This window comes from Pinus tabuliformis, chromosome 7, assembly GCF_031772625.1.
Source record: "Pinus tabuliformis cultivar Carrire ecotype Pingquan chromosome 7, CPIR1, whole genome shotgun sequence".
NCBI lineage: Eukaryota > Viridiplantae > Streptophyta > Pinopsida > Pinales > Pinaceae > Pinus > Pinus tabuliformis.
This window is the reverse complement of record NC_142293.1, coordinates 1,091,825,491-1,091,839,090: the sequence shown is the minus strand read 5'-3', so window position 1 is coordinate 1,091,839,090 and position 13,600 is coordinate 1,091,825,491.

The following is a 13,600-nucleotide window of genomic DNA, read 5'->3' as shown; positions in this document are numbered from 1 at the left end:
TTGATCTTTCTTTTCTTTTCCACTTGCCTATTTTCTCTAATCATTTGTAGATCCATAATAGCTTTCCTATCTTCCAGTTGCTTTTTTTCCTGCTCAAGAAAGTTGATGGCCCATTTGGCTCTCTCAAGATTATGTGATAAGGCTTGTATTTCAGCATCCTTCTCTTTGATAATCATGTCCTTGAGTCTTGAGCTTTGAGAGCCCAAATAAGTGACATCCTTCTCAATCAAAACAAAATCCCTGTCTTGCCCTTCAGTAGGGCCCTCCTCATGCATCTTTTTCTTTCCTTTGTCTCTACCCTATATTTGTTTAGATGGAGAAGAAGGCAAAGCCCCTTTCACCCCTGGTGAATATAGCATTTGCATGTGGTCCGATGAAGAGAACGAGACCCCTTCCACCCCTGGTGGAGATAGTATTCGCTTGGCAGCTGCAAAGAGCATCCTAGTGCCTCTTTCATAAGTGACAAACACAGGAACATGAACCTCCTCTGTTTTATTTTCAGGCTCCTTTTGTTGCCTAGAAGTTTCACCTTCTTCTTGAGGATCTAAAAATATTTGAGGCCCCTTGAAGCACTCATGGGCAATGCCATTTTCCCATGGCACTCCCAACTAAGTGAGCTGATGCAAAACAACAATTTTGATAACAAAAACATGATAAATACTATTGAGCTGCTGTGGATATGGTTTTATTTTTGCAATCACTGTCATCCTCTCTATGTTTTTGCATATGAAATAAGGTATGCTAATCATTCTAACCCTGGTGAAGTGCATAAGCAATCTGATGTGGTAGGCATAGACTTTGGAGAACCTACCCTCACATGTAAAGTATTTGATGATAAGTTTCATGAGTGGAACATACCAGTCGTCCAAGAATTTGAAAGGAAACACCTTGCTAAGTTTACCATGGTACTTTGGCCTTGATATAAGGTTCATAATGCTGCTTACTAATATTTTGCCTTTTGTTCCACTTTTCCCTTACATCTGTAATTCTTATGGCTTCTGCAATGATAGTTGGTGAAAGAGTGAAGTTGACCCCAGCAAGATGCACCATATTATTATCCAAGTTTATCACAAACTGCCTTGCTAACTCATGGTGATATTTGATCCTCTCAACCATTTCACAAAACTCAAAACATGACGGATATCTGAAACATGTGGTGGCTAGAGGGCAAGCAAGGAGTTCACTCATGCTAATAGGTTCCTCCCTAATGATTTTTCCACCCTTGTGAGGCTTCCTAGACTGCACATTTCTTTCCCTTGAGCTATCACTAAGTGTATCTTCTTCAAAACTTGATTCGCTGCTTCTTTCCATGCTTGTGTTAATGATGTAATCTGATGATGGTATGGTGAACAATGATAATGGGTGGGGACAAAGAAGATGAGTATGAAGAGATTTTGCAGATGTGGAGTGGAGTAGGGGAATGAAGGGAAAGACTTAGGAAACTAGGGTTTTGAATTATGAGGGACTTAGGGTTTAATGAAGGGAGTTAGTTTCTTAGGGGAATAGGGAAAGGAAAAAGGGAATTAATGGTTAGTTTTAGGGCAATGAAGTTTGGGAAAAGGGACAAAGGATGTTGGTTTTGTAATGAAGTCAAAATTTTGCAATGAGGTGAAAATGTATGAAGGCAAGCTAGGGTTTTGATTTTAAGAAGCAAAACTCATGAACAAAACATGAAGAAGACTAATTTCAGCTCAATATCAATGAAAACTTACTTGTAGGAGTGAAATGTAGCATTTGGGAGAGTTTGGGATAAATTTGAGTGATTTTGGAAACTCCCTAGCCAATGCGTAGTGCACTGAGCCCAATGCGCAGCGCCTGTGTAATTTAACACTGGAAAAAATTGTCTGATGCACAACGCTCCTCTGATGCATAGCGCCAACCCTCTGATACACAGTGCCAAGCAAACTTGCTGCAAATTTTAGGTTTTCTTCCTCCTTTGCTCAAATTCCCTTCAAAATGCGATTTTGGCTCTCTATTTGACTTTTTGCACAATGAAAGGAGTAGCTAGCATGAATTTGCATTATATATGATACATTTTATTTTTTCTCCATTGCAAACCCACTTATATAAAGTCTTAGTCACTTTTTCTCAAAAACTCTATTTTTCATTTGAAGTTTGACTTTTTCTTGACAATTAGATGGACTGATGCCCTGGTGCTTTTGTTTTTGTAGTGGCAGGAGTTGGCAAGGTGACCAGGAACAACTGCTAAGCTTATTACATATAGAAACACTTAAATTACATGAAATTTTTACAAAAAATAGAAAAACTTTGTTTTCACCTCAAAACAAAGTTTTGAGGTAAAAAAGATTTATTGAGCATATTAGAAGTAAATTTAGGATTTTATGAACTCATTTATCCTCCTCATGTACCTGTTGACCTTTTTATTCAATTTTGAATGGTCATGATGACAAACCCTAGACCTAGTGAAACTAAACCCTAAAACTGAATGAAATGAACTGAAATGACTATAAATGACTATAAATGTGTTTTGAACGAGCTAGCAGGTATATGGCATGAGGGAAACTGAAATGAAACCACTACCATCAGTTGATCCATGACCTAATGGAATGCAGCTGATCGAATGAGACACCTAATATGCGTGCAAAAGAGAAATTTGATCACTGATGGAAGTGTGAAGACATTGACACTAACACTCCCTACCATAGGATGCCACAGGATAGACCAATAAGTGAATAAAATATCATGAATTCATTGACAAATTTTGGAACTCCACTGATTGAGAAAATCTAGGGACGTGCTCCCTGCTACAAGAGAAGACATAACTCAATATTTAATGAAGATTCCTATTGTTGAGAACTAGATCCACTTTTTAATGGATCTTGGAGGGGAACACTATCTCCTTTCAAGTAGGATGCTTCCCCATCAATTTCTATAAGTACCAATTCGAATTATCCCCTAGGGGCATGAATTTTTTAGTCTTCTTGTGAAGAAAACTTGTTATTTAGCAACCCTAATTTCATTTCTAGCAGGGATGTCCTCAAATTGACTCTAATGGTGAAGTTTGGTGTCATTGTCAGATTGTAAGGTTTGGTTTCCTTCATATGGCTTTGAGTATCCTTGGTCTTGGCCAACCCAAGAGCCTTAGAGCCTTGTTGTACAATTTCTTTGTATTCTTTGCATTTCTTGTTCATTTAGAACTCTTATTCTTGCATTTTTATTTCTGCACTTAATATTCATGCTTTATTTGTTGTAGGTTACATTGGTTAAATGATTGAAATAAGTGTTTTTTCAAGTCATTTATATATTTACAATTATGATGCATCCTTATAACAACTTTTAAAAGTCATATTCATCATTGAGCTACTTGGATTGTTTTACTAGTTCACAATTTTGGAATTTATGGAAGTATCCTATAGCAAAATAGTAATAAATTTATTCTGAATTTTAGAATGTTATAATGAGCTTATTTAGAGTTGATTATAATTTTATTTAAGCCTAAAAAAATCGAAATTAATAACAAAATTCACTCCATATCATTTTCACTTGATTAATTTAGGCATTTTGGTGCTTAGATCAGCTTACTAGTTCATTGTTCTAAAATTTCTAGTTTTTAGTAGTAATTTTTGGCTGAATATTAGCACATGATAATGAAGCTATTTCGAGTTGATTCCAATTGGATTGAAGCATAAAAAAATTAAAATTAATAATAAAAATTACCCCATAGTTTTTTCATTTGATTAGCTTGGGCATTCGACAGGTTAACTCGAGAAATATGCATCCTGTAGCAACTTGTAGCAGTTTGTTTTTCGAGTTGTTATTCACTCCAAAATCATGGTAGAAGTAGATTTACAACCTATGAATGCCACAAGGCAACTTTGGTTGAGCTGAGGCTTCATTAGGTCTCCATTTATCTTTTACATTGCTTGCTTCTTTAAATGTTTATTTATTAAATTAGTTTATATTTCATTTCTTCAATTTACCTTAAGCAAAGTGTGATTTCCTTCTTACACGAGTAATCTAGGACTTTCCTTTCCTGAAAAATAGAATAAATCTCCTTTAATGCCATTTTATTTCTAGAAATACATATTCCATTTTCTTGGTTGTCATTGTGCTTTACAAATTTTCAAATAGAATATATTTCATTTATGTCATTTACTTTCCAGCAAAAGTAGAATAGGTTTGGTTATTACTATTTACCTTTTGTAGCTTAGGGCTGATGACTTACCTAGAGCTTTGCTCATCTGAAGTTTCTTCATTGGCTTCTTCCACCTGCATCAAAGGGAGTCAAACTAGGAAGAGGAAGGTGTCTGTTTCACATACAATGCCAACCCCTCTTAAGTTTGTATAGAACCTGGGTTGATAATTAAGGTTGGTAGCCTTGGGAGTTGCAACATTCTTGTTGCAATACTAGGGCTCATAATTACTCGCAAGTAGAAAATTTGTTGGTATTTCTACTGGGTGAGTCTGTCACCTCACTGTTACACACTTTTTTTCACTATCCCTGTACTCCCTGTTCCTTGATCCTGGAGGACCTCTACAGTGAACCCCGCATGCTTTGCCTTCATGAAGAAATTCCCATTATGTCCCTCTTCATGAGCAGATCAATTCCCTTTTGCACCATTTCCCTTGAAACTTCTATTTTGCCCAGTTTACAAGGCCTGCGCTAATGACCTTTGTCTCCACTGCACTAATGTGTAGAGATTGGCACTATTCTCTGCACTGATTGGTGTGACTGAGCTGTGTTCCATTCATGTCGGTCCTGTTATGCAAAGTTTTTTAAATTAGAGCCGAAGCTTCCAACTCTAGAAGCTCCGTAACGGAAGTTCGGTAAATGGTTTGGCCGGATGGGTTTAAGGATGACAATTTGGGCTCCTTTCCCTATAATGATGGAACTACCTCAAGGGATAAGTCCTTCTCCCATGAGAAGAGGATCCTTCTCCCATCCATATTTCCTATATAAACCTCCCTTCTTCCCAAGCACAAACTAGTGTGAGAGTCATAGTTAGAGTGTTGGTTGAGTGTGAGTATACTATTTTTATTTGACAAGCAAGCTATTACTAGTTGTAGCCATCTAGTTGTGTGAGGGAGAAGTGTGTTTGGTTTGGAGTGAAGTCTAAATGTAAGAGCCTTTAAACTATTTTTGTTGGAAGCCATCATGGAATGCTAGCAGTAGTGTGTAGGAACCTAGTCTTGTCAGAGGAAGATTGCGACGTCAAGACGAATGGTTGTAATCTCTCTTTGATATTAATATATGCAACTATCGATTGATTTCCTACATGTTTTGTAATATTACATATTCATGTCTTGATGCTTCTTGACTCATTAAGTAGGTTGAATTGCAATTTGTCTATTATTATGTTTGTGTGTTGTTGTTGTTTACTTGTTTCAGGAACTTGAAGAAGGAAGTGAGAGATTGCTGGAGCGAACAAGCGAGGACACCATCAAGCAGGATAAGTGACCAAGAGATAGGCCCTCTTGATTGATTCTAACCTAAGGAAATCTTCCACAGAATGTATCTGTTGTGGCTAGACCCATTATCGGGCTAGAGGAATTTGTTTGTGTCTGCACTTATAATTTTACTTCACCACAGATTGATGACTTTGCTGGGGAGATCCCATAGTTTGTTTGTTTTGAATTTCATGATTTCGTGAGAACTTTTCTAGTTTCACGTTTTCCCTTTGGTTCTGTTTCTTTTCTCCTGTTCATTGGCCTAAGTCTAAAATTCATAGTAGTAGATTTGGTCCCTGTTCTGATTTTTTTATTTTTCCTTAGTTACCTCGGCCAGTGCGTTTAATTAGATGATAGTCGTGCTGACCAGTGCGAATTACTGAGAAACAGTTGCACCGACCAACCTCTGGCACATTTTGTTAGTTAGGCAGTCGCACTGATGCCTGTAAGTGAAGATTAGGGCTTGACCCCAATCTTAGCCAGTGTGTTCTGCTCTTATGATTTTGACCTTGTAATCCTTTTGGATCATCTTCTCCCTGACTAGAAAGCTTCATTTAGCTTGCTTTGTGTGCTTGCTTGGTTTAGCCCACCCTCTGATGTGTTAAGTTTGGCCCTATGTGAAGTTCTTTTTTATTTTTTATTTGAATCCCTCGATGAACACTAGTTGTCAGTTAGGCAATCGTGTTGATCAGGCCATCAGTGCTAGTTTTAGTACTGGTCAGTTGTGATGGTTGTGCCTATTAGAACTAGTTGTTAGTAAGGCAGTCGCGCCGGTCTAAGAGGTAAGAAAAAATTAGAATTTCTCCCATTCCAGTGCTAGTGTGTCTTGACCCTTAGACTCTCTTCTTCTGCCAGAAGTGACTAGGATGTTTTGTTTGCTTCATTTTCAATAGAATGAGTGAAAGAGTCTCGTTTGTTCTCTTATTTTGAGTGTCTCTTTTCTTTCCAAGCATAGATTACATTTCTTGGTTTTTCAATTGAAGCATTTATGTGTTTGGTTTGTTTGATTCAGGGAAGAAGTTGCTTTTAGTTTCATTTATAATTCTTTGGATTTGATTGATGCTTGCTTTTCTAGAATTGTGAAAATCTTCATTAGATTTCTTTATGTGAAAGATTCATTTTGATTTTTACGAAAAGAAGAACATCATTCTAGTTTACTTAAGTGAAAATATTGCATTAGTAGCATTATTAAGAATATAGAATTGCATCATCATAGGCATGGAAATGAAATGAAACTTTTTATGCTGTTATAGGAAGATTAAGTGCATTTAGGAGATTTATTAGTGAAAGATTTCATTCTTCAGTTGTTGCTTTAATTTTTTGTTCTCTGTTAGCACTCAAAATGAACCTCAAGGTTGAGAAGAGGCAATTCCGAGGTAACCACATGCCAAGCTTTTGATCTAGCATCTAGCCCAGCCAGACCAGTGACAGCTCTCTCTTTGCCAACAAAATGTGGCTGTGATAAATGAATTTTAGGCTAGCTATGGAGTGCAGGGATTTGTTTGAATTTTTTTTGGGTTGAAAACAACAAGAGAAAGGACCATTGGGCTATGGAGTCAATGCCAGTTTCTGCTAGAAAACTTGGGGCAAATTAAGTGCAATGTTAAGCCAGATAAAATTTTACAAATGTGAGAGGAATAAGAGAGAAAGCTCGTTGCCCTACAGGCATCAAACAGGGGATGGATCTACAGTAGCAGCGTTAAACGAAAAAGAAACACAGGGTTACTCAGTAAAGCATCTAACAAAAGATGGATTCTGAAAATACAACCACCACATTTAACAACAAAATCATCATGAAAGGAGCATCATGTATAGATGAATTTATAACACATCTCTTAGATAATGTTGTAACAAGGTAGAGAAAAAAATATGTAAGTGAATTATAGGAAAAACATAGTGAATAGTAAACACCATGATGGATCCCAGGTCCAAAGGGAAAAAACTTCTTTATTATAATTATATTCAAGAAAAATTTACACAGTCCCAAGCAGCCTCTCCCTGTTGCAAAAATCGAACCCTTACATCTTAAAACTAATCCTATTTATAATATTACATACTAATTATGATTTCCTAAACATAGGAATCAAAATAATAAAAATGAAAAAGAAAACCAAATATGTGCTACGGTCAAACTACATGAACTAAATTATAACTAAATAATCTAACTAAATCTTCATAAAAAAGAATAATTGATTCACTGCCACAAGTCGAAATGCCCGCCAAAGTTTGTTTGGAACCATCACTAGAAATCTATAATGTTTAATAGCTATTGCTTTCAAGCCTACAAACTCTGCCACCAGTTCCTAAAAAGATTCGAATAATGCCACATGTCTTTCAAAAAAATCGGTTGACTTCCAGAAGTCCTTTAATGCCCATGAAATCTCCTTCTTATTTCCCTAAATCTCTGCACAAGAAACATAATATCACTGTTGAAGATTTCCTTCGCCAGTTCATTTTCTACATGATGCTAAATCACTTTTACTGACTTTGCACCATAAACTGGATCATAACCTATACTACCTAACTATTATTCATTTTAGGGGTGATTCTCCTGTCTCTTAACCTTTGTTTGAACATGATCCAGCTTTCATTGGACTATACACTAGACCAGGAAAATTTTAAAATGATGGCCCTACGTGCAGCGGCAAAGGAATATACGCAGTGCCCCCTGAAGATGGCTATACACACAATGTATAACATGTTCATCCAATTCCTAGACAAGCTTCAACTGTTGGTCAACATTCCACAACCTCAACAACCTTCTGAAATGGTTCCTTGCCAAGCAATCATAACAACGTTGGAAGAGGGTTTATGGTACCATTCTCCATTGATGAAGCAACCAACTTTAGTGGAAGTCCAGTTGAGCTTTGAAAGATTGAATTGTTGATGTACAGCCTGACTACTAGTAGTATGCTCACCATGTTGTTTTATGGAGAATCTCACAATCTCTGAAAATGTAGGAACAACTCTTCCTCTTCCCCAGCGCTTGGTGATAGAACTACAAGGCATGGGAATGAACCAATTATTTCAGAGCAACCCACAAGCCACCACTCATCTTCTATCTTGTAGATTGGAAAACCTCCATCGCCATTATCAAAGGGACAAATGACTTTTCTTGACATATTTGATTCAGGCTGCTGGAGAGGAACCAACAGAATCAGGATCTGAATCTTCGGATCTCATGGTGAGCTCCATCAGATTGCTTGAAGAAACATGGTTGTTGATAATTGAAACTCGAGCTCCATCCCTTGGTGTGGTTCATTTAATATTGAACTTGTCTAGATTATGTTTATAGCCTTATTTATATCATTTTTTTCAAGATGAAAAGCACGTATGATATTCATATCTGACTTCTTAGAACCCGTAACTACTATGATGGCTTTAATCCTCTTGGTCCCTTCCTAATTTTCCATTTACTGAACCAAAATTCCCATCTCCTCTTCCTCTTCGATAAGCATTGACAACAGGTGCATTGACAAAACATAAATCCCATCTTGACACACAGGTTCTATGTGCAGCACCACACTTCCAGAATCGTAGCGCCATAGCCAGGAGCACAGCGCCACACTCCATAATGGCTTGACTTTTGATTTTTTGACTTGGCTTCAATTTTTTGACTTGTGTGTGTTTTTGATGCAGGGGCGCTGAGCTGGGCCTTTGGTTGTCATTGTAAGCATGACAGAAAAAACAAGAATCCTTGGAACCAATACGCAAGTTTCAATGCTTGCAATGTTGGAGTGTGAGTTATGGTCTTCCACCTTCAAGCTAGAATGCTTAAGAATTTTATTTACAGGTAAAAGCGCCCCCTCATACAGATCGCCACAAATCTCTTCAAATTTATACCGAGTTATGGTACTCCTGAAATCACGATCCTCATAAATTGATTCAATTGGTAGAGGGGCCTCATTATTAGAGTTAAGGGTTTCTTTGGTGCATTTAATTTGTGTCTTCAACTTCACCATTGCTTTAGGAGATTTCTGCACCTCTATACCATTCCCAACTTTCTTAAAACTGACATTTGGCATTTTGATGGGTTTCATAGGATGTCTTTGGCACACTATAATGGCTCTTTCATGCTGAAGAACCTACAGATATTGTTTGCTTCTTGCTTTAAATCATTCCTTTCCTTGTAGTACAGATTCACTACCCTCATCATTGCAATTGTGTGAAATCAACTTGGATGTCATTGAAGAATCATCAAAAGATCCATCATTGCTTCCTATTTCTGCATCCTTTCCCGTTGACATTTTTCCTTTATAATATCCATCTTGGCATCAATATCTACAACATTAGAGGCATGGCAAAGTGATCCCAAAAGTACAACAACTGAGAAACAACCAATGCCAGGAAAAGTATGCGTGCTTTGTTCAGGCCAACATCTAAGAAATAATTTATACTTGCTTAGAGACTTTCAACCTGAAGTTTGCGCTTTTTAAGGCCTTGAGCTTCCCATTAAAAATCATTTCTTGATTTGCAAACATGATTCCATATTGACCCTCTATTTTCACAAGATCACCAAAAAAACTATAATTCTGACCGAAGAATTCTTGTAGGTGCTTTTCTTTAATGTTCTCCAACACTTTTTCCCTTGTGAGATTGCCATACTTCTCTTTTTTTTACTATGTGCAAGGGTGCTATGAGTTGAAGAAAAATTCTGATAACAATGATATTTTGATTAAATAGGACCATTTCATATTCCCCTGAACTTCAATTTGGCTAGATGTTGGGAGAGCATCAGTTCTAGTGCCATCATTCGGACCAAAACACTAATGGTTGCCTGATGCAATATTTCCAACATCTGAACATACTGATGCCATAATAAAAGCCTCTGAATTTGCAACTTTATTTTGTTCTAATATCATGGATTTCATGGAAGAATGATTTTTAGGGTTTCAATAAGCATAGATCCATCTCGCCAAAAGCTTTTTGAAAGTATCCATGTTAGAAGAAAGTGGCCAAGCCTTCCTAGGTAGGCCCTGCAACATTCTTATCTAATGTAGGCTCAGAATTTTGTTCCTCTTGGCTTTGTTTGCCTTTTATCCATTCAGTGAAATTTCATAAACAATAATTAATCATTCATTTTGTCATATCTTCTGATCCGGGAGCTGGTTATGGGAGTGTGATATACCGCTAGAAATACTTTTCCGAGCTGCTCCTGATGAACATGTGTATGACATGTTTTGCATTGAAGATCATGTGTAAAAAATCTAATAAAATAAACATAATAAGAGGCCCATTTTGATCATTGAAGGAAGGCCAAAGGACTAACTCTAACAGTGGTGCCATCTGGGATGGTAGCTCCTTGGAGGTGCCAAGAACCGTAGATCTCTAGGAACATGTAGACTAGTGCCTCATCCATTGGGAAATACGGTCAAACAACTGCAAACCCAAAACAACTTATACCAATCCATAAAACATACACATACTGCAACCTGTACATAAACAAATATGGAAACTAAAATGTTGACTTGGGCAGCTTATTTATACACAAACCTACCCTACTTTGCAACAAAATCAATAGATCAAGTGATGTTGTAATGCTAGATCAACCAATCAAGTAACTATGACAAGGATGTTGCTTGGAAGTGCTTGAACGAGGACACAAATGTAAATGCTGACAGCCATACATGCACATAATAAGTCTGGTTGTGTAAAAGACAATCTGACCTATCATTCAAACTGAAATTTTTTTCCATGTACGCTACAATAGGATCGAAGAAACCAGACTCTGTTTGCTGCCCCAACTCCTCAATACATGCTTCCAGCTGGAAACTATCAATGCAAATATCCACGGGTAGCATTACCTTCTCTTCCTTCTGCTGAGAAAGGTCCCCAAAAAATGGGACTTGACAGTGCAGATCCTGGGACTGTATTTGGGTCTCCAATTCAGTTATACATCCTTCAATTTTGATGGCAAACTCTTGCAAAAAATTGAGCTTAACTTCATGGATACATCGACAGGATTTCAGATAAGAAGAAAGAGATGAAGCAAAGTTCTCGTCTACCTCATAGTTTGTGCACATATCTTCCCATTCTCTAAAGCCTTGAATAGAGGGAACCTCTATTTTGAATTCTTTCTCTTTCTCCATTCATGTTTCAAGAAAGATATGCGAAAAATCTGTGAATGACTTAATAGATCTGATAGGAAAACTTTTAATCCTTCTTCTACATTTTCCTTGAAACGAATCAAAGAATGATCTTATGAAGACATATTCCTTTTTAACTCTAAGAATTTTCACAAATGTTTTAAATTTTTGTATATGTTCAAGATTCAAAGTTAGATCTTCCCCATTGAATGTAGGGCCATTGCTAAAAATATATGCATCCTTTGGTAATTGATTAGGAAAACCGGGAAGATTAGAAAAATCGATACATGAATACATTGAACAAATAGAAGCAACATCTGAGTCCTTCATTTAGTTAGTGAAGCCACCATCAATACTTTGAAACTCGGGATTTCGAACAGTGGAGTCACTAGGTGAATGTTTCAACCTTCATATGTGTCTAACTGTTGTCCACCATCAACAATAAGATCTGCAACTTGAACAATATTTCCTGGCTAAGAAGAGGCAATTCCGAGGTAACCACAGACCAAGCTTTCGACCTGGCATCTAGCCCTGCCGGACCAGAGAGGGCTCTCCCTTTTCCAACAAAATGTGGCTGCGATAAATGAATTTTAGGCTAGCTATGGAGTGCGAGAATTTGTTTAAAAAGTTTTTGGGTCAAAAACAACAAGAGAAAGGACCATTGGGCTATGGATTCAATACCAGTTTTTGCTGGCAAAATTGGGGCAAAGTAAGTGCAATGTTCAGCGAGATAAAAGATTGCAAATGTGAGAAGAATAGGAGAGAAATCTCGTTGCCCTACAGGCATCAAATAGGGGATGGATCTACAGTAGCAGCGTTAGATGAAAGAGAAACATAGGGTTACTCAGTAGAGCATCTAACAGAGGATTGATTCTGCAAAGACAACCACTACATTTAACAACAAAATCATCATGAAAGGAGCATCGTGTACAGATGAATTCCTAACACATCTCTTAGATAATGTTGTAACAAGGTAGAGAAAACAAAATATGTAAGTGAATTATAGGAAAAACATACTGAACAGTGAACACCGTGATGGATCCCAGGCCCAAAGGGAAAAAACTGCTTTATTAAAATGATATTCAAGAAAAATTTACACAGTCCCAAGCAGCCTCTCTCTGCTGCAAAAATCGAACCCTTACATCTTAAAACTAATCCTAGTTGTAATATTACATACTAATTATGATTTCCTAAACATAGGAATCAAAATAATAAAAATAAAAAAGAAAACCAAATATGTGCTAAGGTCAAATTACATGAAATAAATTATAACTAAATAATCTAACTAAATCTTCATAAAAAAGAACAATTGATTCACTGCCACGAGTCCAAATGCTTGCCAAAGTTTGTTTGGAACCATCATTAGAAATCTAGAATGTTTAACAACTGTTGTTTTCAAGCCTACAAACTCTGCCACCGGTTCTTAAAAAGATTTGAATAATGCCACATCGCATTCAAAAAAATCGATTGACTGCCAGAATTCCTTTAATGCCCATGAAATCTCCTTATTATCGCCCAAAATCTCTGCACAAGAAACATAATATCACTGCTGAAGATTTCCTTCACTAGTTCATTTTCTACATGCTGCTAAATCACTTTTACTAACTTTGCACCATAACCTAGATCATAACCCATACTACCTAACTATCAGTCATTTTAAGGGTGATTCTCCTGTCTCTTAACTTTGTTTTAACATGATCTAGCTTTCATTGGACTATACACTAGACCAGGAAAATTTTAAAATGATGGTTCAACGCGCAGTGCCCCTTGAAGATGGCTATACATGCAACATATAACATGTCCATCCAATTCATGGATGAGCTTCAACTTCTGGTCAGCATTCCACAACCTCAACAGCCTTTTGAAATGGTTCCATGCCAAGCAATCAAAACAACGTTGGAAGAGGGTTTATGGTACCATCCTCCATTGATGAAGCAACCAACTTCAATGGAAGTCTAGTTGAGCTTTGAAAGATTTAATTGTTGATGTACATCCTGATTGCTAGTAGTATGCTCGCCATGTTGTTTTGTGGTGAATCTCACAATCTCTGCAAATGCAGCAGCAACTTTTCCTCTTCCCCAGTGCTTGGTGACATAACTGCAAGG